We start from the raw sequence: 20,307 nt of genomic DNA on the forward strand, positions 1-20,307 counted from the left end.
CTTTTTTTTACAATTTTTTTTGTTGGATTATTGAGTTATTTGTTTACGTTTTGCACACCAGTGCACTTTTTGCACATTTTTTTATTGCCATTTCCTGGATGCTTTTTTAACTTCATTTATGATCAATGAATAATATACTGGTAGCATGTTTTTCACCCTTTCGCGCCAGACCCTTTTTTTGCCTTCGTGACGAGGCCAATTTTTTCAATTCTGACCACTGTCACTTTATGAGGTAATAACTCTGGAACACTTCAATGGATCACAGTGATTCTGAGATAGTTTTTTCGTGACATCTTGTACTTAATGGTAGTGGCAAAATTTCGTTGATATGACTTGCGGTACTTTGTGAAAAAAATTGGAAATTTGGAGAAAATTGTGAAAATTTTGCAATTTTCAAACTTTGAATTTTCGTGCCCTTAAATCAGAGCGATATGTCACACAAAATAGTTAATAAATAACATTTCCCACATGTCTACTTTACATCAGCACAATTTTGTAACCAAAGTTTTTTTTTTGTTAAGAAGTTATAGGGGTTAAAAGTTGACCAGCGATTTCTCATTTTTCCAACAAAATTTACAAAACCATTTTTTTAGGGACCACATCATATTTGAAGTGAATTTGAGGGGCCTTTATGACAGAAAATACCCCAAAGTGACACCATTCTAAAAACTGCACCCCTCAAGGTGCTCAAAACCATATTCAAGAAGTTTTTTTAACCCTTTAGGTGCTTCACAGAAATTTTTGGAATGTGGAAGAAAACAATGAACATTTAACTTTTTTTCACAAAAATGTTACTTTAGACCCAAATTTTTTTATTTTTTGCAAAGGTAACAGGGAAAAATGGACTACAAAATTTGTTGTGCAATTTCTCCTGAGCACACCAATACCCCATATGTGGGAGAAAACCAATGTTGGGGCGCACGGCAGGGCTCGGAAGGGAAGGAGCGCCATTTGACTTTTTAATGTGAAATTTGCATGAATAATTAGCGAACGCCATGTCGAACTTATCTAGATGTGTGGTGAGCACCTTGAACCCCCAGGTGCTTCACAGAAGTTTATAATATTAAGTCGTAAAAATAAAATTTTCCCATTTTTCCCACAAAAATGTTTTTCAGCCCCCAATTTTGCATTATCATAAGGGTAACAGGAGAAATTGCACCATGAAATTTGTTGTACAATTTCTCCTGAGTACGCCGATACCCCATATGTAGGGGAAAACCACTGTTTGGGCACACGGCAGGGTTCAGAAGGGAAGGAGCGCCATTTGACTTTTTGAATGTAAAATTTGCTTGAATAATTAGTTGACGCCATGTCACGTTTGGGGAGCCCCTGATGTGCTTAAACAGTGGAAACCCCCAAAGTGACCCCATTTTGGAAACTAGACCCCTCAAGGAACTTATCTAGATGTGTGGTGAGCACCTTGAACACCCAGGTGCTTCACAGAAGTTTATAACGTAGAGCCGTGAAAATAATAAAATCAAACTTTTTCCACAAAAATGATCTTTTAGCCCCAATTTTTTTATTTTCACAAGGGTAAGAGGAGAAAATGGACCCCAAAAACTGTTGTGCAGTTTCTCCTGAGTACACCGAAACCCCATATGTGGTGGACAACTACTTTTCAGGCACAATGCAAAGCTCATAAGGGAAGGAGCGCCATATTGCAGTGAAGATTTTACTGTTGTGGTTTGCAGGAGACATGACTCACTGGCCGAGCCCCTGCGGACCCGGAACAGCAGAAACCCCTCCATAAGTGACCCCATTTTACAAACTACACTTCTCAATGAATTCATCTTGGGGTGCAGTGATCATATTGACACTACATGTAACTCATAGAAATTTATACCATTGGGCAGTGAAGAAAAAAAAAATATATTTTTATCACAAAAAAATTGTTTTAGCCTCAGATTTTACATTTTCACACAGGGCAATGGGTAAAAATGGTGCTGAGATGTGTCACACAATTTCTTCTAAATGTGGCAATACCCCATATGTGGCTGTACAGTCCCGTTTAGCCATACGGCGAGACCCGGGAGGGGCGGAGTGCTATTTGACTCTTGGAGAACAAATTATTGTAGAATAGTTTGCAGACTCCATATACAGAGCCCCTAAGTGCTAGAAGAGCAGAATCCCCCCTCAAGTGACCGCATTTTGGAAATTATACCCCTTTGGGAATTTACCTACAAGTGTAGGGACAATTTTGACTTCATGGGTGTTTTCCAGAAACAAGCAGCAATGGATGTTGCTGAGTGAAAATTTCGAACTGCCATTGTAGTTACGAGTACACTGTAGTAACCAGTACGTTGTGCCCAGCTCATGCTTCTGAAGACATGCACCTGTAAATTAGGCAGGCTTTCATCGCTACAGGAATGGCAAACATGTGGACCCTAAATGTAGTTTAGGCACATTGTGGGGCTCAAAAGGGAGGCGGGCATTTGGAATTGGGAGCACAGAATTTTCTGAATTTCTTTTGGGGGGCAAGGGCCATTTTGCTTTTCCAGAGCCTTTGTGCTACCAGTAACGTGAAAGCCCCTTATATTTTCGTTAACAGATGATGGAACTGAGTGTGGACTTGCTTTTTTGAGGATTGAGTTGAAGCTTTTATTGGGAACATTTTACATAACGTTTATCTGGCGCTCTAGACTGAGCACTTACATCGGGGTTTCCATCTAAATCTCCAAGTGATGTAATTCAGATGAAACCTCCGAGGGATCCCTTCACTATAATGAATGAATACACTTGAGGAAGATAGCTTCTGCTATCGAAGCGCGTCGTGGCGTTAGAGAGCGTATTAAACAATAAAAGGTTTGTGTGTTATAACCTTAATCCCCTCCCTGTCTAGTTGTTCTAGCGCTTCCCTAACACCGCACAATTCTTTCTTTCTGGATTCACTATAATGAGTAGTGTTGAGCCACCCCCGTAGTGTTCGAGTTCGGTTCGGTTCGTCGAACACCCGTGTGTTCGCCGAACTGTTCGTCGAACACCGTTAAAACCAATGGCAGGCAAACAAAAACACATAGAAACACATAGAAAACACCTTCAAAGGTGTCCAAAAGCTGACAAACTGCTCAGAAGACATAACTAACACATGGAAAAGTGACAAGTACATATAGTCATGCGAAAATAAAAGAGGTGGAGGAGTAAAAGGAGGGGGAGACACAGATATAGGCATGTCATGCCCTTCTAAAATCCAAAAAGTGAGAAGCCGACACGGCCAGTCCGCTCCTGCCCGTGCCACCTCCGTGTCGCCGGGTTTGTGCCAGAGCCGCGGTGAACCCTGATGGCCAGCCCCCCTCTCCCAATACTGGTGCCTGTCCGCTGGTGGGTCGAGCGAGCCCCCCTGTGGTGGAGGCAGCTCTAAGCTTTTTAATTTAAATTGTCTCTCTAATTTGAATGAATACACTTTAAATCCATTTACAAGGATCTATTGGAGGGCAAGTCTCATGCCAGCAGCCGCGTAATTCCAGCTCCAGTAGCGTCCACTAAAGCTGCTGAAGTTAAAAAGCTTTTATAAGGATCGAGCTCGGCTGTCCACCGCAAGGCATCCTACTGCCAGTCCCAGCCCCTATGCCTTGGGGTGCCTCCTGATGCTCTTCACTGAGTATCCCATGGTCCCGAAGCATTTCCTTTGAAAAAATTAAGTGTCTAAACTACAGGTGGTGTAGCTTGCTTAACAGCCGGGATAATCCGCTGACTAGCAGACACTGCTACTAGGCACAAAGTATTTCCTGGGCTAGATGCAGTTAAAAATTTGTAATTAGATACTCTCGTTGGATGCTGAGAAAGCATTCCATAGAGTCTCCTGGCACGCCATATATGATTCTCTTAAAAAGCTTGGGGTAGGGGTCTAGGGGACCCTTTTATAGCCAAAATCACGGCCCTGTATCACAATACGTCACCTAGGCTGAAGATAAATGGAACTGTAGCACCCTGAGGGCTCGGTTGCTACAGAGGTATTGCACCTCACCCAGAGGTGTGATATCTCACTCTCAGGTAAGGATGGAGTGTGGATCAGTACCCGACACCTGCATGCATTACACCACATTGCCGTGGGGCAGGGCGACCAATATGCCTCTGAGATGCGCACGACAGTCCCTGTCCCTGGCTGGAGTGGGGGGAGGGAACACTGAGGAAGGGGAACCGTGTAGTGCAGGAGCAGGGAGGAAGCAGTTCCTGGGTGCATTGAGAAGGGAGTATAAAAGGTGGGCACCATCTTAGTTCAGTGCAGAGAAGTCTGAGCAGAAGTGGCAGGGAGCAGGGGCTCTGCATGAGCCTCAGCGGTCTGCCCTGCAGCGGCGGTTCACTCTGACCGCAATCCACGGGTGGCGTAGTCGGACATTTAAACATCAAAACCACATAAATAGTTCCGCCACTGGTTTGACCACCCTGAGCCACGGAACCGGGTCGCCGCCACGAAGACTACAACCACCAGCATCCACCAAAAAGGGTCCGGCTCCGGGTGTCCCAAGGCCCAGGGGGTGCATCAGAACATTTTCATCACCTTTCACAATCACCAATGGGACAAGGCAGGGATGTCCTCTGTCCCCTCTCTTATACATCCTAGTGACGGAGCACCTGCTCTCATCAATTCGCCATAACCCCAATATTAGGTGGATTGAGGTGGGAGGCACCGAGTACAAGTGCTCTCTATTTGCTGATGATGTCCTAGTATATATCACTCAATCACATATATCCATCCATGCTGTTATGGCTGAAATAGATCACTTTGTTACATGGTCAAATTTTAAAATCAATGCAGCGAAGTCTGAGGCCCTCGATGTCTCCCTCCCCAAATCCATATAGGATTCCATCCAGTCCAACTTTCCCTTTGCCTGGCCCTCACAGGGTATCAAATACTTAGGAATTCCTATTCATAGAGACCTCTCCCATATATGTTATCTTAATTTTGGGCCCTTTATTGAACAACTCCATACAGACCACGGTTGGCAAATTAGAACTATAAGATTCACTACGTGAACCACTGGTGTTTTGTGGAAAAGCACATGTACACTGCGTTCCAAATTATTATGCAAAAAGTGTTTAGGAGTGATAAGGGAAGAATTTGTTTGTTTGTCAGTTAAACTCATTGATGGTGATGTGTGTCAGGGCTCTTTATATCACTGTAAGCAATTGCAGACACCTGTGCTAATTAGTAGTGTTGAGCCACCCCCGTAGTGTTCGAGTTCGGTTCGGTTCGTCGAACACCCGTGTGTTCGCCGAACTGTTCGTCGAACTGTTCGTCGAACACCTTCGAACACCGTTAAAACCAATGGCAGGCAAACAAAAACACATAGAAACACATAGAAAACACCTTCAAAGGTGTCCAAAAGCTGACAAACTGCTCAGAAGACACAACTAACACATGGAAAAGTGACAAGTACATATAGTCATGCGAAAAGAAAAGAGGTGGAGGAGTAAAATGAGGGGGAGACACAGATATAGGCATGTCATGCCCTTCTAAAATCCAAAAAGTGAGAAGCCGAGACGGCCAGTCCGCTCCTGCCCGTGCCACCTCCGTGTCGCCGGGTTTGTGCCAGAGCCGCGGTGAACCCTGACGGCCAGCCCCCCTCTCCCAATACTGGTGCCTGTCCGCTGGTGGGTCGAGAGAGCCCCCCTGTGGTGGAGGCAGCTCTAAGCTTTTTAATTTAAATTGTCCCTCTAATTTGAATGAATACACTTTAAATCCATTTACAAGGATCTATTGGAGGGCAAGTCTCATGCCAGCAGCCGCGTAATTCCAGCTCCAGTAGCGTCCACTAAAGCTGCTGCAGTTAAAAAGCTTTTATAAGGATCGAGCTCGGCTGTCCACCGCAAGGCATCCTAGTGCCAGTCCCAGCCCCTATGCCTTGGGGTGCCTCCTGATGCTCTTCACTAAGTATCCCGTGGTCCCGAAGCATTTCCTTTGAAAAAATTAAGTGTCCAAACTACAGGTGGTGTAGCTTGCTTAACAGCCGGGATAATCCGCTGACTAGCAGACACTGCTACTAGGCACAAAGTATTTCCTGGGCTAGATGCAGTTAAAAATTTGTAAGTAGATACTCTCGTTGGATGCTGAGAAAGCATTCCATAGAGTCTCCTGGCACGCCATATATGATTCTCTTAAAAAGCTTGGGGTAGGGGTCTAGGGGACCCTTTTATAGACAAAATCACGGCCCTGTATCACAATACGTCACCTAGGCTGAAGATAAATGGAACTGTAGCACCGAGGGCTCGGTTGCTACAGACGTATTGCACCTCACCCAGAGGTGTGATATCTCACTCTCAGATAAGGATGGAGTGTGGATCAGGACCCGACACCTGCATGCATTACACCACACTGCCGTGGGGCAGGGCGACCAATATGCCCCTGAGATGGGCACGACAGTCCCTGTCCCTGGCTGGAGTGGGGGGAGGGAACACTGAGGAAGGGGAACCCTGCAGTGCAGGAGCAGGGAGGAAGCAGTTCCTGGGTGCATTGAGAAGGGAGTATAAAAGGTGGGCACCATCTTAGTTCAGTGCAGAGAAGTCTGAGCAGAAGTGGCAGGGAGCAGGGGCTCTGCATGAGCTCTGCTCCGGAGGCGGGCCTAGTAACAGAGGCCCAGGCCTGCAAGAGGGAGAAGGAAGGAAGAGGAGCGGAGAAGGCTCCAGGAATGAGGAATGAAGGGATCCCAGGGGTGCGGACGGGCGAGTCGCCACCGCACGCCCGAATCCACCTGCGTGGAGGGGTCAGGCCAAAGGGGGAGACCGGTCCCCGAACTAGTGGAGGCAGGAAATGACCCTCAGCTAGAAACCGGAGGCTCTGACATTTTATGTGGCGCAGCCCCTTGCTCCACCCGCTAGGAAGGCACCACATAGGGTCAGGGAAACTGGCGCCAAGATAACCAAGAGGAGGCCCGAGGCAGCCGGACAGAAGTGTTGGTAAGAAAGGCCAGACAAAGAACACACAAAGGGGGTCCTGTGAAGCGCTCCAAAGTTATCTGGGAGTTGTCTGAGCCCCTCACCTGGTGAGCACAGTACGACGTGGGCAGCCGTTACCTGCAGACGTGGTCTGGATAATAAGAACTGTGAGTAAAGGCCCTGAACTGCATCACTGACTCCGTGTCGTTACTGCTGCTGCCCTGCACCATCACCCCCATCCTCCGCATACACTGCCCTGAGGCTATACTCCTCCCGTGGGGAGTTATGCTACGCTCTGCTGCACCCACAACACCAGCCTTAGCGGTCTGCCCTGTAGCGGCGGTTCACTCTGACCGCAATCCACGGGTGGCGTAGTCGGACATTTAAACATCAAAACCACATAAATAGTTCCGCCACTGGTTTGACCGCCCTGAGCCATTGAACCGGATCGCCGCCACGAAGACTACAACCACCAGCATCCACCAAAAAGGGTCCGGCCCAGGGGGTGCGTCAGAACATTTTCATCACCTTTCACAATCACCAATGGGACAAGGCAGGGATGTCCTCTGTCCCCTCTCTTATACATCCTAGTGACGGAGCACCTGCTCTCATCAATTCGCCATAACCCCAATATTAGGTGGATTGAGGTGGGAGGCACCGAGTACCAGTGCTCTCTATTTGCTGATGATGTCCTAGTATATATCACTCAATCACATATATCCATCCCTGCTGTTATGGCTGAAATAGATCACTTTGTTACATGGTAAAATTTTAAAATCAATGCAGCGAAGTCTGAGGCCCTCGATGTCTCCCTCCCTAAATCCATATAGGATTCCATCCAGTCCAACTTTCCCTTTGCCTGGCCCTCACAGGGTATCAAATACTTAGGAATTCCTATTCATAGAGACCTCTCCCATCTATGTTATCTTAATTGTGGGCCCTTTATTGAACAATTCCATACAGACCACGGTTGGCAAGTTAGAACTGTAAGATTCACTACGTGAACCACTGGTGTTTTGTGGAAAAGCACATGTACACCGCGTTCCAAATTATTATGCAAAAAGTGTTTAGGAGTGATAAGGGAAGAATTTGTTTGTTTGTCAGTTAAACTCATTGATGGTGATGTGTGTCAGGGCTCTTTATATCACTGTAAGCAATTGCAGACACCTGTGCTAATTAGTTTGGCAGGTGTGTCCAATGAAAGGCAAGACTACTTAAGAAGGCTCTCTCACATTATTAAGCAGCCTACATTTTCTGCCAAAATGGGAAAGAAAAAGGATGTGTCGGCTGCTGAGAAGCAACAAATTGTGGAGTGTTTAGGTCAAGGCATGACTACAATCAACATTGTGCGATGATCAGGATGAAGTGTCTTGGCAATCAAGAAGTATGTAGCTGATTCACAGTACACACGTGTGCGTGCTGATAAGGGCAAATTGAGGACTCTTTCCTACAGGCAATTACGTCAGGTTGAAAGAGCAGCGGCAAAAAAGCCTTGTCATAGCAGCAGACAAGTTTTTGAAGCTGCTTGTGCCTCCAACGTCCCCCGAACAACAAGATGCAGGGTCCTTCAGAGGTTTGCAGCTGTGCATACGCCATCCTGTCGACCTCCTCTATCCACTTCACACAAGCAGAAACGGCTCCAGTGGGCCAAACATTACATGAAGACTGATTTCAAAACTGTTTTGTTCACGGATGAGTGCCGTGCAGCGCTCGATGGTCCAGATGAATGGAGTGGAGGATGGCTGGTTGATGGACACCCCACGCAAACACGGCTACAGCGCCAACAAGGAGGAGGTGGAGTAATGTTTTGGGCTGGAATCATGGGGAGAGAGATTGTCGGCCCCTTTAGGATCCCTGAAGGCGCTAAAGATGAACTCCATAATGTATGTGGATTTTCTCAAACAGCACTTCCTGCCATGGTTCAAGAAGAAGAACCGTGTATTTCACAGCAAGATCATTTTTCTGCATGATAATGCACCATCTCATGCTGCGCATAAAACATCTGCATCTCTGGCTGATATGGGCATAAAAGGGGACAAACTTATGGTGTTACCCCCATGCTCCCCTGACCTCTACCCCATTCAGAACCTTTGGAGCATCATTAAAAGGAGTGTCTATGATGGCGGGAGGCAGTTCACATCTAAGCAACAGCTCTGGGAGGGTATTCTGTCCTCATGCAAAACAATTGAAGCAGAAACCATCCAAAACCTGACAAATTCAATGGACGAGAGAGTTCAGAAGCTCCTTTCGAACAAGGGGTCCTATGTGAAAATGTAACATCACCTAGAATAAAGTTTTGAGTTGAAAACTGTTTGATTTCAGTTTCTAACAACCTCTAATGCTTATAATTTCAAAAATGACCATTTTTTTGGTCTTTATTAAAATGAAAAGGTTGATCGAAAAGTTTGGGGGATCTAAGAGTGTGGCAACCCAGTAGTCATGATTACTTCGAATTCTGACAATATGAGGGTCATGCTGCAGGTAGTGCAGCAAGAAGGCACTTATGTGTCTTGCGCATCTCGGAGCCCCAAAATTATTTTCCGGGCTAGATGCAGCTAAAAATTATTTTTAATTTTAAATCTGGTGAAGCTTATTATAGATGGCCTAATAGGATCAGTGCTGCACACTGCTACAAAGCCCAAATTATTTTCCAGTCAAGATACAGATAAACATGATTAGTAATTTGAAAGCTTAAAATGGTTGGTAGGGTGATTTTAACCAATCATCAAGCTTTTACTCTCCCCAGGATGACACAGGGGTAGAAAAGTCGTTTCGGATCCATGATTTGTTCATCTTTATGAACGTGAGTCTGTCTACATTATCAGTGGAGAGCCGCGTGCGCTTATCTGTCAGCACACCACCAGCAGCGCTGAACACACGTTCAGACAGAACGCTGGCTGCGGGGCATGACAAGATCTCCAAGGCGTAAGTGGCTAGCTCCGGCCATTTATCCAGATTGGAAGCCCAAAAAGAGCAAGGGTCCAGTGACACAGTCGTGGCTTCAATGTTTACTTGGAGATACTCCTGTACCATCGTCTCTAGGCGTTGACTATGTGTCAGACTTCTTGTCTCCTGTGGCCTTGCAAAGGATGGGCTAAAAAAGTGGTGAAATGATTCCGCAAAATTGATGTTACCAGCAGATACTGTGGTTCTGTTACGGTTTGAGTGCTGAACACTTGACGGTCCCACGGTTGGCAAGTTGGAACTGTGAGATTCACTACGTGCACCACTGGTATTTTGTGGAAAAGCACATGTAAGATTCTGCAACAGTCTCTGCTGATACTCCTGCATGCGTGCATCCCTTTCTATGGCAGGAATAATTTCTGCAAATTTACTTTTGTACCGGGGATCTAACAGTGTGGCAACCCAGTAGTCAGGATTATTTCTAATTCTCACAATTCGAGGGTCATGTTGCAGGTAGTGCAGCAAGAAGGCACTCATGTGTGTTGCGCATCCAGGAGCACCAAGTCCCTGTTGTGTTGGTGGCGAGGTAACAATCATGCTTCCTTCCTCTGTCCTCTCCCCCCAACCTCGCACAACAGAAATGTGATCAAGGTCTCCCTCATCTGATGAGTCTTCCATCAGTTCGTCCTCCACTTCTTCCTGGGCTCCTGCACCTTCCTCACTAGTTTGGCTGCTACCATGCGCCCTGGTAAAATCATCTCCCCCACCCTCACATGCCTGCCGCCCTGGTGCTGCCGACCGTCTGGACCTTGCAGATGTTAGCCCTTCCGCATACAACTCCTCCTCCTCTACTTCCTCCACCTCCTCTTGTGCCACCACCTGACTCCGAATTCTGTTTAACATGTGCTCCAGCATGTAAATCACCGGAATAGTCATGCTGATAATGGCATCGTCAGCACTAAACATCTTCGTCGCCATTTCAAAACTGTGCAGAAGGGTGCATAGGTCCCTGATCTGAGACCACTCCTCCAGCGTGATTTGCCCCACCTCTGAATCTCGTTGGCCCAGGCTATACGTCAGAACGTATTGCACCAGGGCTTGTCGGTGCTGCCACAGTCGCTGCAACATGTGCAGAGTTGAATTCCACCGGGTAGGCACATCGCATTTTAGCCGGTGAAGTGGCAGGCCCAACGACTTCTGTAGAGATGTAAGTCGCTGAGCTGCGGGATGCGAACGGCGGAAGTGAGCACACAGCGACCGTGCCCTCTGCAGAAGGCCATCTAGTCTGGGATAGTGGGCTAAAAATTGCTGGACAACCAGGTTCAACACGTGAGCCATACAAGGCACGTGTGTGACATTGCCCCGGCGAAGGGCCGCACCCAGGTTTGCAGCATTGTCGCACACGGACTTCCCTGGTTTCAGGTCCAGTGGAGACAACCATTCATGAAATTGGTTCTCCAGAGCTGACCACAACTCCTCAGCTGTGTGACTCACATTTCCCAGACATTTCAATGTAAAAACCGCCTGATGACGTTGAGCCCTACTGCCAGCATAGTAAGGAGGTGTGCAGGATCCCTTCTGCGCAGTTAGAAAGCTTGTGGCATGACCAGACAGGCTTTGGGTGCAGGTGGAAGACCGAGAGGAGGTTGAGGAGGCAGAAGCAGTGGAGGAAAAATGACATAAAGAGGATTGACGCACAACTCGTGGGGACGGCAAGACTTGGACAGCAGCCCCTTGTCCTGCTGTCACCATAGTTACCCAGTGCCCAGTCAGCGACATGTAACGCCCCTGTCCATGCCTACTCGTCCAAGTGTCTGTGGTGAAATGCACCCTGTCACACACAGAGTTTCTCAAAGAAGCGGTGATGTTGTGTGCGACATGCTGGTGGAGCGCAGGCACACCTTTCTTTGAGAAGTAGTGCCGACTGGGCATCTGGTACTGGGGCACTGCGACGGACATAAGGTCTCGAAAATCCTCTGTGTCCACCAGGCGGAAAGGCAGCATTTCTGTAGCCAAGAGCTTGCAGATGGTGAAATTCAACCTCTTAGCTTTCTCATGGCTAGGAGGAAATGGTCTTTTACTTGTCCACATCTGAGGGACCGAGGGCTGGCTATTGTGCTTAGACGGGGTTGATAAGGGTGTCCCCGGCAAACTGCCGGTCTGTGAGGAAGATGCAGGCGGACATGTTAGGTTGCCTTGATCCAAAGGTGGTGCTATCGATGTCGGACAGCGCTCAAGACCAGCTGGTGTTACCACCTCCAAAGAAAATGATGACCTGCCAATCACGCTGGCTGTTGCGGGTAAAGAGGTGGCAGGTCTGCGCCCCAAAACAGGTGTGACTGCTGTCCCCCCAGTCACAGAGGATGAAGAGGCCGCGGATGCACAAGATATGGCAGACGGTGGTTGGCCCGGCCGGCTAGACCGCATTGTAGCACACTGAGCTTCCCACTGCAACTTATGCTTCATGTCCATGTGCCGGTTCATGCATGAAGTACTCAAACTATGTATTTTTTGGCCTCTACTTAGCTTTTGCTGACAAATGTTACAGATAACACGAGTTGGGTCATCTTTATCGATCTGAAAAAATGCCCAGGCTATGCAAGGCTTAGCACCCATGCGACCTGAAGAGCCACCACGACTTGTGGTGAGAGGCAGAGTTGTGTTTGAGGATGCAGTTGTTGACGTGCTTCCAGTACTACGTCTCTGTCCAGGAAGGTGCAACCTGACCTCGTCGTCACTAGCATCTTCCTCCACCTCCTCTGCTGACCTCATCTCTTGGCTGACTGTGGGTTGACAGTAAGTGGGATCTCCGACCTCATCATCATCACCCTGTGCGTTATCACACCCGTCGTCCTCAGAGCCAACCTGTTCCTGCCCTGACAAAAAACTAAAGTTGTCGCTCCAATCAGGTATTTGAGTCTTATCATCGTCTTCCTCATTGTCTCCACCAACAGGAGTTACAGTTTGGGAATGAGGGTCTACATTATGGTCAGAACCTTCTGCGTCTGGTCCTGGATCCGACTCATAAAGATTCTGGGCATCAGTGCAGATCATTTCCTCGTCTGGATTCACAGAAGCGCTGGAGTCGACCTCTGATTCCCAGGCTATAGTATGAGTAAACAGCTCTGCAGACTCAACCATCTGTTCTACCTCATACTCAGACGGGCAGCTGGAGATTTGGGAGCTGTAAGGAAGCAAGTGCGATTTGGGTGACACCTTTGAGGACTGGAGTATTTGTGATGTTGAAGTTGATGTGGAGGAGAGCCCACTTAAAGGAGCACTTGATATCCGTTGAAGCACCTGCTGTTTTTGTGCCTCATCTGGAATTTGTAGCGATTGGCGTGGCCGTAAGAAAGGGATCTTATCACATTGTCCGCTAAAAGAAGTAGACATTTTAGTTTGGCTGGAAGATGGTCTTTCTTCTGCAGATGTTACTGTTGCTTTAACACCTACCCCACGGACACAACCTTTTTTCTCCTTCCCAACACGCCTATTCCCCTTTCCACCAGCAGCAGGCCTTTTTCCACTCATTTTGGTGGTTAACTAATTCACAACTCTGGAGTTGTTTGCACAAAAAAACAATGGATGGGAACCGAGCAGAGCTGAGTGGCCAAACTGTGGTATTAGGCCTAAACTATTGGCTGGGTTAGATGCAGAAAAAAATTATATTCAATTTGCAGCCTGATGCAGGTCTGTATAGATGGATTAATAGAACAAGTCCCACACACAGCTAGAAGCCCAATATTTTTTCAGAGGTAGATGCAGAAAAAAATATATTCAGTTTGCAACCTGATGGAGGCCAGTATAGATGGACTAATACAACAAGTCCCACACACAGCTAGAAGCCCAATATTTTTTCAGAGGTAGATGCAGAAAAAAATATATTCAGTTTGCAACCTGATGGAGGTCTGTATAGATGGATTAATAGAACAAGTCCCACACACAGCTAGAAGCCCAATATTTTTTCAGAGGTAGATGCAGAAAAAAATATATTCAGTTTGCAACCTGATGGAGGTCTGTATAGATGGATTAATAGAACAAGTCCCACACACAGCTAGAAGCCCAATATTTTTTCAGAGGTAGATGCAGAAAAAAATATATTCAGTTTGCAACCTGATGGAGGTCTGTATAGATGAATTAATAGAACAAGTCCCACACACAGCTAGAAGCCCAATATTTTTTCAGAGGTAGATGCAGAAAAAAATATATTCAGTTTGCAACCTGATGGAGGTCTGTATAGATGGATTAATAGAACAAGTCCCACACACAGCTAGAAGCCCAATATTTTTTCAGAGGTAGATGCAGAAAAAAATATATTCAGTTTGCAACCTGATGGAGGTCTGTATAGATGGATTAATAGAACAAGTCCCACACACAGCTAGAAGCCCAATATTTTTTCAGAGGTAGATGCAGAAAAAAATATATTCAGTTTGCAACCTGATGGAGGTCTGTATAGATGGATTAATAGAACAAGTCCCACACACAGCTAGAAGCCCAATATTTTTTCAGAGGTAGATGCAGAAAAAAATATATTCAGTTTGCAACCTGATGGAGGTCTGTATAGATGGATTAATAGAACAAGTCCCACACACAGCTAGAAGCCCAATATTTTTTCAGAGGTAGATGCAGAAAAAAATATATTCAGTTTGCAACCTGATGGAGGTCTGTATAGATGGATTAATAGAACAAGTCCCACACACAGCTAGAAGCCCAATATTTTTTCAGAGGTAGATGCAGAAAAAAATATATTCAGTTTGCAACCTGATGGAGGTCTGTATAGATGGATTAATAGAACAAGTCCCACACACAGCTAGAAGCCCAATATTTTTTCAGAGGTAGATGCAGAAAAAAATATATTCAGTTTGCAACCTGATGGAGGTCTGTATAGATGGATTAATAGAACAAGTCCCATACACAGCTAGAAGCCCAATATTTTTTCAGAGGTAGATGCAGAAAAAAATATATTCAGTTTGCAACCTGATGGAGGTCTGTATAGATGGATTAATAGAACAAGTCCCACACACAGCTAGAAGCCCAATTTTTTTTCAGAGGTAGATGCAGAAAAAAATATATTCAGTTTGCAACCTGATGGAGGTCAGTATAGAAGGACTAATACAACAAGTCCCACACAAAGCTAGAAGCCCAATATTTTTTCAGAGGTAGATGCAGAAAAAAATATATTCAGTTTGCAACCTGATGGAGGTCAGCATAGATGGACTAATACAACAAGTCCCACACACAGCTAGAAGCCCAATTTTTTTTCAGAGGTAGATGCAGAAAAAAATATATTCAGTTTGCAACCTGATGGAGGTCTGTATAGATGGATTAATAGAACAAGTCCCACACACAGCTAGAAGCCCAATATTTTTTCAGAGGTAGATGCAGAAAAAAATATATTCAGTTTGCAACCTGATGGAGGTCTGTATAGATGGATTAATAGAACAAGTCCCACACACAGCTAGAAGCCCAATATTTTTTCAGAGGTAGATGCAGAAAAAAATATATTCAGTTTGCAACCTGATGGAGGTCTGTATAGATGGATTAATAGAACAAGTCCCACACACAGCTAGAAGCCCAATATTTTTTCAGAGGTAGATGCAGAAAAAAATATATTCAGTTTGCAACCTGATGGAGGTCTGTATAGATGGATTAATAGAACAAGTCCCACACACAGCTAGAAGCCCAATATTTTTTCAGAGGTAGATGCAGAAAAAAATATATTCAGTTTGCAACCTGATGGAGGTCTGTATAGATGGATTAATAGAACAAGTCCCACACATAGCTAGAAGCCCAATATTTTTTCAGAGCTAGATGCAGAAAAAAATTATATTCAATTTGCAACCTGATGGAGGTCAGTATAGATGGACTAATAGAATGATAGTATGCCCAAAAGATTTTACTTCACTAAGTGCAGTAAAAAAATTGGTATTCTATACACAGGTGGTATATCTTGCAACACAGATAGGCTACTCCACTGACTAACACACTCTGCAATAGGCCAAAAAGGATTAGCTTTGCTAGATTCAGCCAAATGCTGTGAAAAAAACTTGCACAGCACTGGCACAGACCTGCCTGGCAAAAACTGATAGGAACTGATGTAACCTAGTCCTGAAAAGGACTCCAATTACAATTAGTCTTTACTCCCACAATCTATCTATTTAAGAGCACAGACCTGCCTGATAAAAGTCGTAGGAAATGCTGTAACCTAGTCCTTAAAAGGACTGCAATCACAACTATTTCCTACTCCCAAGCTATCTGTAGATTTGTGCGAAAATTGGCTTGAAATTAACAAGGTATAGCGCACACAGCAACAGCGGTGCCGTCTAACACGCAGCTGCAGCAGTGAGAAAATGGTGGCGACGGGGAAAATGGCTTGGTCTTATAGGGCAAGGACATGTGACATACACTGCCAATGACACATGCCCTTGCTTGTGTGAAAAAAAGCACTTCGCTCCGTGTGTGCGCTGCTGATAGGCTGACAGATTGCACCTCCCCACTGCAAATGCGGGAAAGAGAAAAAAAAATGGAGATCTTCATTGTTCCTGCAGAGATCCATCCCCTGCCCCTCCCCCCACCCCGCTGTACACTCAAACTGCGTATTAACATTAATTTTCATCATTACTTAGAAAAAATCCAGTTATGATTTTGGTGCACGAACAGTTATCGAACATAACCTCGAACAGCCGAATTTTTCTCAAATTGTTCGTGTTCGCCGAACGGCTCGAACACCGCCCAAAACAGCTCGAATTTGAGATTGGCGAACAGTTCGAGTAGAACAACGCTCATCTCTAATAATGAGGCAGCAGAGTTACTCTGGACTCAGTCTGGCCTCTGATTAGCAGTGTCCTTTATTTCAGAAGTGCACAAAACTGTGGCCAACCGCACTTCTATGCACGCCTTAAAAAACTGACACCGTGGGATCATAGGTCAGACGACGTCCATTCCGTTTGAATCACGTACAGTTAGGTCCATATATATTTGGACAGAGACAACATTTTTCTAATTTTGGTTCTAGACATTACCACAATGAATTTTAAACAAAACAATTCAGATGCAGTTGAAGTTCAGACTTTCAGCTTTCATTTGAGGGTATCCACATTAAAACTGGATGAAGGGTTTAGGAGTTTCAGCTCCTTAACATGTGCCACCCTGTTTTTAAAGGGACCAAAAGTAATTGGACAATTGACTCCAAGGCTATTTCATGGACAGGTGTGGGCAATCCCTTTGTTATGTCATTCTCAATTAAGCAAATAAAAGGCCTGGAGTTGATTTGAGGTGTGGTGCTTGCATTTGGAAGGTTTTGCTGTGAAGTAAACATGCGGTCAAAAGAGCTCTCCATGCAGGTGAAACAAGCCATCCTTAAGCTGCAAAAACAGAAAAAACCCATCCAAGAAATTGCTACAATATTAGGAGTGGCAAAATCTACAGTTTGGTACATCCTGAGAAAGAAAGAAAGCACTGGTGAACTCATCAAGCAAAAAGACCTGGGCGCCCACGGAAGACAACAGTGGTGGATGATCGCAGCATAATCTCCATGGTGAAGAGAAACCCCTTCACAACAGCCAACCAAGTGAACAACACTCTCCAGGAGGTAGGCGTATCAATATCCAAATCTACCATAAAGAGAAGACTGCACGAAAGTAAATACAGAGGGTTCACTGCACGGTGCAAGCCACTCATAAGCATCAAGAATAAAAAGGCTAGACTGGACTTTGCTAAAAAACATCTAAAAAAGCCAGCACAGTTCTGGAAGAACATTCTTTGGACAGATGAAACCAAGATCAAACTCTACCAGAATGATGGAAAGAGAAAAGTATGGCGAAGGCGTGGTACAGCTCATGATCCAAAGCATACCACATCATCTGTAAAACACGGCGGAGGCAGTGTGATGGCTTGGGCATGCATGGCTGCCAGTGGCACTGGGTCACTAGTGTTTATTGATGATGTGACACAGGACAGAAGCAGCCGAATGAATTCTGATGTATTCAGAGCGATACTGTCTGCTCAGATCCAGCCAAATGCAGCCAAACTGATTGGTAGTCGTTTCATACTACAGATGGACAATGACCCAAAACATAAAGCCAAAGCAACCCAGGAGTTTATTAAAGCAAAGAAGTGGAATATTCTTGAATGGCCAAGTCAGTCACCTGATCTCAACCCAATTGGGCATGCATTTCACTTGTTAAAGACTAAACTTCAGACAGAAAGGCCCACAAACAAACAGCAACTGAAAACTACCGCAGTGAAGGCCTGGCAGAGCATCAAAAAAGGAGAAAACACAGCGTCTGGTGATGTCCATGAGTTCAAGACTTTAGGCAGTCATTGCCAACAAAGGGTTTTCAACCAAGTACTAGAAATGAACATTTTATTTACAATTATTTAATCTGTTCAATTACTTTTGGTCCCTTTAAAAACAGGATGGCACATGTTAAGGAGCTGAAACTCCTAAACCCTTCATCCAATTTTAATGTGGATACCCTTAAATGAAAGCTGAAAGTCTGAACTTCAACTGCATCTGAATCGTTTTGTTTAAAATTCATTGTGGTAATGTCTAAACCAAAATTAGAAAAATATTGTCTCTGTCCAAATATATATGGACCTAACTGTATTTCAGAGATTTACACGGAAACCCCAGTGTAAGAACTCCGCGCAGAGTGCCGGATAAATGTGAGCCGAGCTTTACTTCATTGTTATGTGAAGCAGAATGAACAAATTAGCAGTAGGTGAAGAATTGGTTTTATTTATTTTTTACGCCATTCCTCGTGCTGTGTAAGTGATTAGATGACTTTATTCTTCGGGTCGGTGCGATTACAGAGATACAGTTATATGAAAAAGTTTGGGCACCCCTATTAATCTTAAGATTAATGTTTTATAAAAATTGGTGTTTTTGCAACAGCTATTTCAGTTTGATATATGTAATAACTGTTGGACATAGTAATGTTTCTGCCTTGAAATGAGGTTTATTGTACTAACAGAAAATGTGCAATCTGCATTCAAACAAAATTTGACAGGTGCATAAGTATGGACACCCTTATCATTTTCTTGTTTTAAATACTCCTACCTACTTTTTACTGACTTACTAAAGCACTTTTTTTGGTTTTGTAACCTCATTGAGCTTTGAACTTCATAGCCAGGTGTATGCAATCATGAGAAAAGCTACTTAAAGTGGCCACTTGCAAGTTGTTCTCCTGTTTGAATCTCCTCTGAAGAGTGGCATCATGGGCTCCTCAAAACAACTGTCAAATGATCTGAAAACAAAGATTATTCAACATAGTTGTTCAGGGGAAGGATACAAAAAGCTGTCTCAGAGATTTAACCTGTCAGTTTCCACTGTGAGGAAAATAGTAAGGAAATGGAAGAACACAGGGACAGTTCTTGTTAAGGCCAGAAGTGGCAGGCCAAGAAAAACATAAGAAAGGCAGTGAAGAAGAATGGTGAGATCAGTCAAGGACAATCCTCAGACCACCTCCAGAGAGCTGCAGCATCAACTTGCTGCAGATGGTGTCGCTGTGCATCGGTCAACTATACAACGCACTTTGCACAAGGAGAAGCTGTATGGGAGAGTGATGCGAAAGAAGACGTTTTTGCAAGCACGCCACAAACAGAGTCGGCTGAGGTATGCAAAAGCACATTTGGAGAAGCCAATTTCTTTTTGGAAGAAGGTCCTGTGGACTGATGAAACAAAGATTGAGTTGTTTGGTCATACAAAAAGGCGGTATGCATGGCGGCAAAAAAACACAGCATTCCAAGAAAAACACTTGCTACCCACAATAAAATTTGGTGGAGGTTCCATCATGCTTTGGGGCTGTGTGGCCAATGCCGGCACCGGGAATCTTGTTAAAGTTGAGTGACGCATGGATTCCACTCAGTATCAGCAGATTCTTGACAATAATGTTCAAGAATCAGTGATAAAGTTGAAGTTACGCAGGGGATGGATCTTTCAGCCAGACAATGATCCAAAACACTGCTCCAAATCTACTCAGGCATTCATGCAGAGGAACAATTACAATGTTCTGGAATGGCCATCCCAGTCCCCAGACCTAAATATCATTGAACATCTGTGGGATCATTTGAAGAGGGCTGTCCATGCTCGGCGACCATCAAACTTAACTGAACTGGAATTGTTTTGTAAAGAGGAATGGTCAAAAATACCTTCATCCATGATCCAGGAACTCATTAAAAGCTACAGGAAGCGACTAGAGGCTGTTATTTTTTGCAAAAGGAGGATCTACTAAATATTAATGTCACTTTTCTGGTGAGGTGCCCATACTTATGCACCTGTCAAATTTTGTTTGAATGCAGATTGCACATTTTCTGTTAGTACAATAAACCTCATTTCAAGGCAGAAACATTACTGTGTCCAACAGTTATTACATATATCAAACTGAAATAGCTGTTGCAAAAACACCAATTTTTATAAAACAATAAGCTTAAGATTAATAGGGGTGCCCAAACTTTTTCATATAACTGTACCAGATTTATATCGGGTTTTTATGACTGACAGCTATCACTCACTAAAAGACGCTTTTT

At 44.7% G+C, this 20,307-nt stretch overlaps 1 protein-coding gene across 2 annotated transcripts in view; it reads left to right on the top strand.

Moving 5' to 3' along the window:
• POU6F2 (POU class 6 homeobox 2) overlaps positions 1–20,307 on the top strand; it is a 758,703-nt gene that overhangs the window by 635,332 nt on the left and 103,064 nt on the right. The gene's annotated exons all lie outside the window — the stretch shown is intronic.

The sequence above is a fragment of the Phyllobates terribilis genome, unplaced genomic scaffold, assembly GCF_046119375.1.
Source record: "Phyllobates terribilis strain yellow unplaced genomic scaffold, ASM4611937v1 Scaffold_4__5_contigs__length_816908805, whole genome shotgun sequence".
In the NCBI taxonomy this organism is placed as follows: domain Eukaryota; kingdom Metazoa; phylum Chordata; class Amphibia; order Anura; family Dendrobatidae; genus Phyllobates; species Phyllobates terribilis.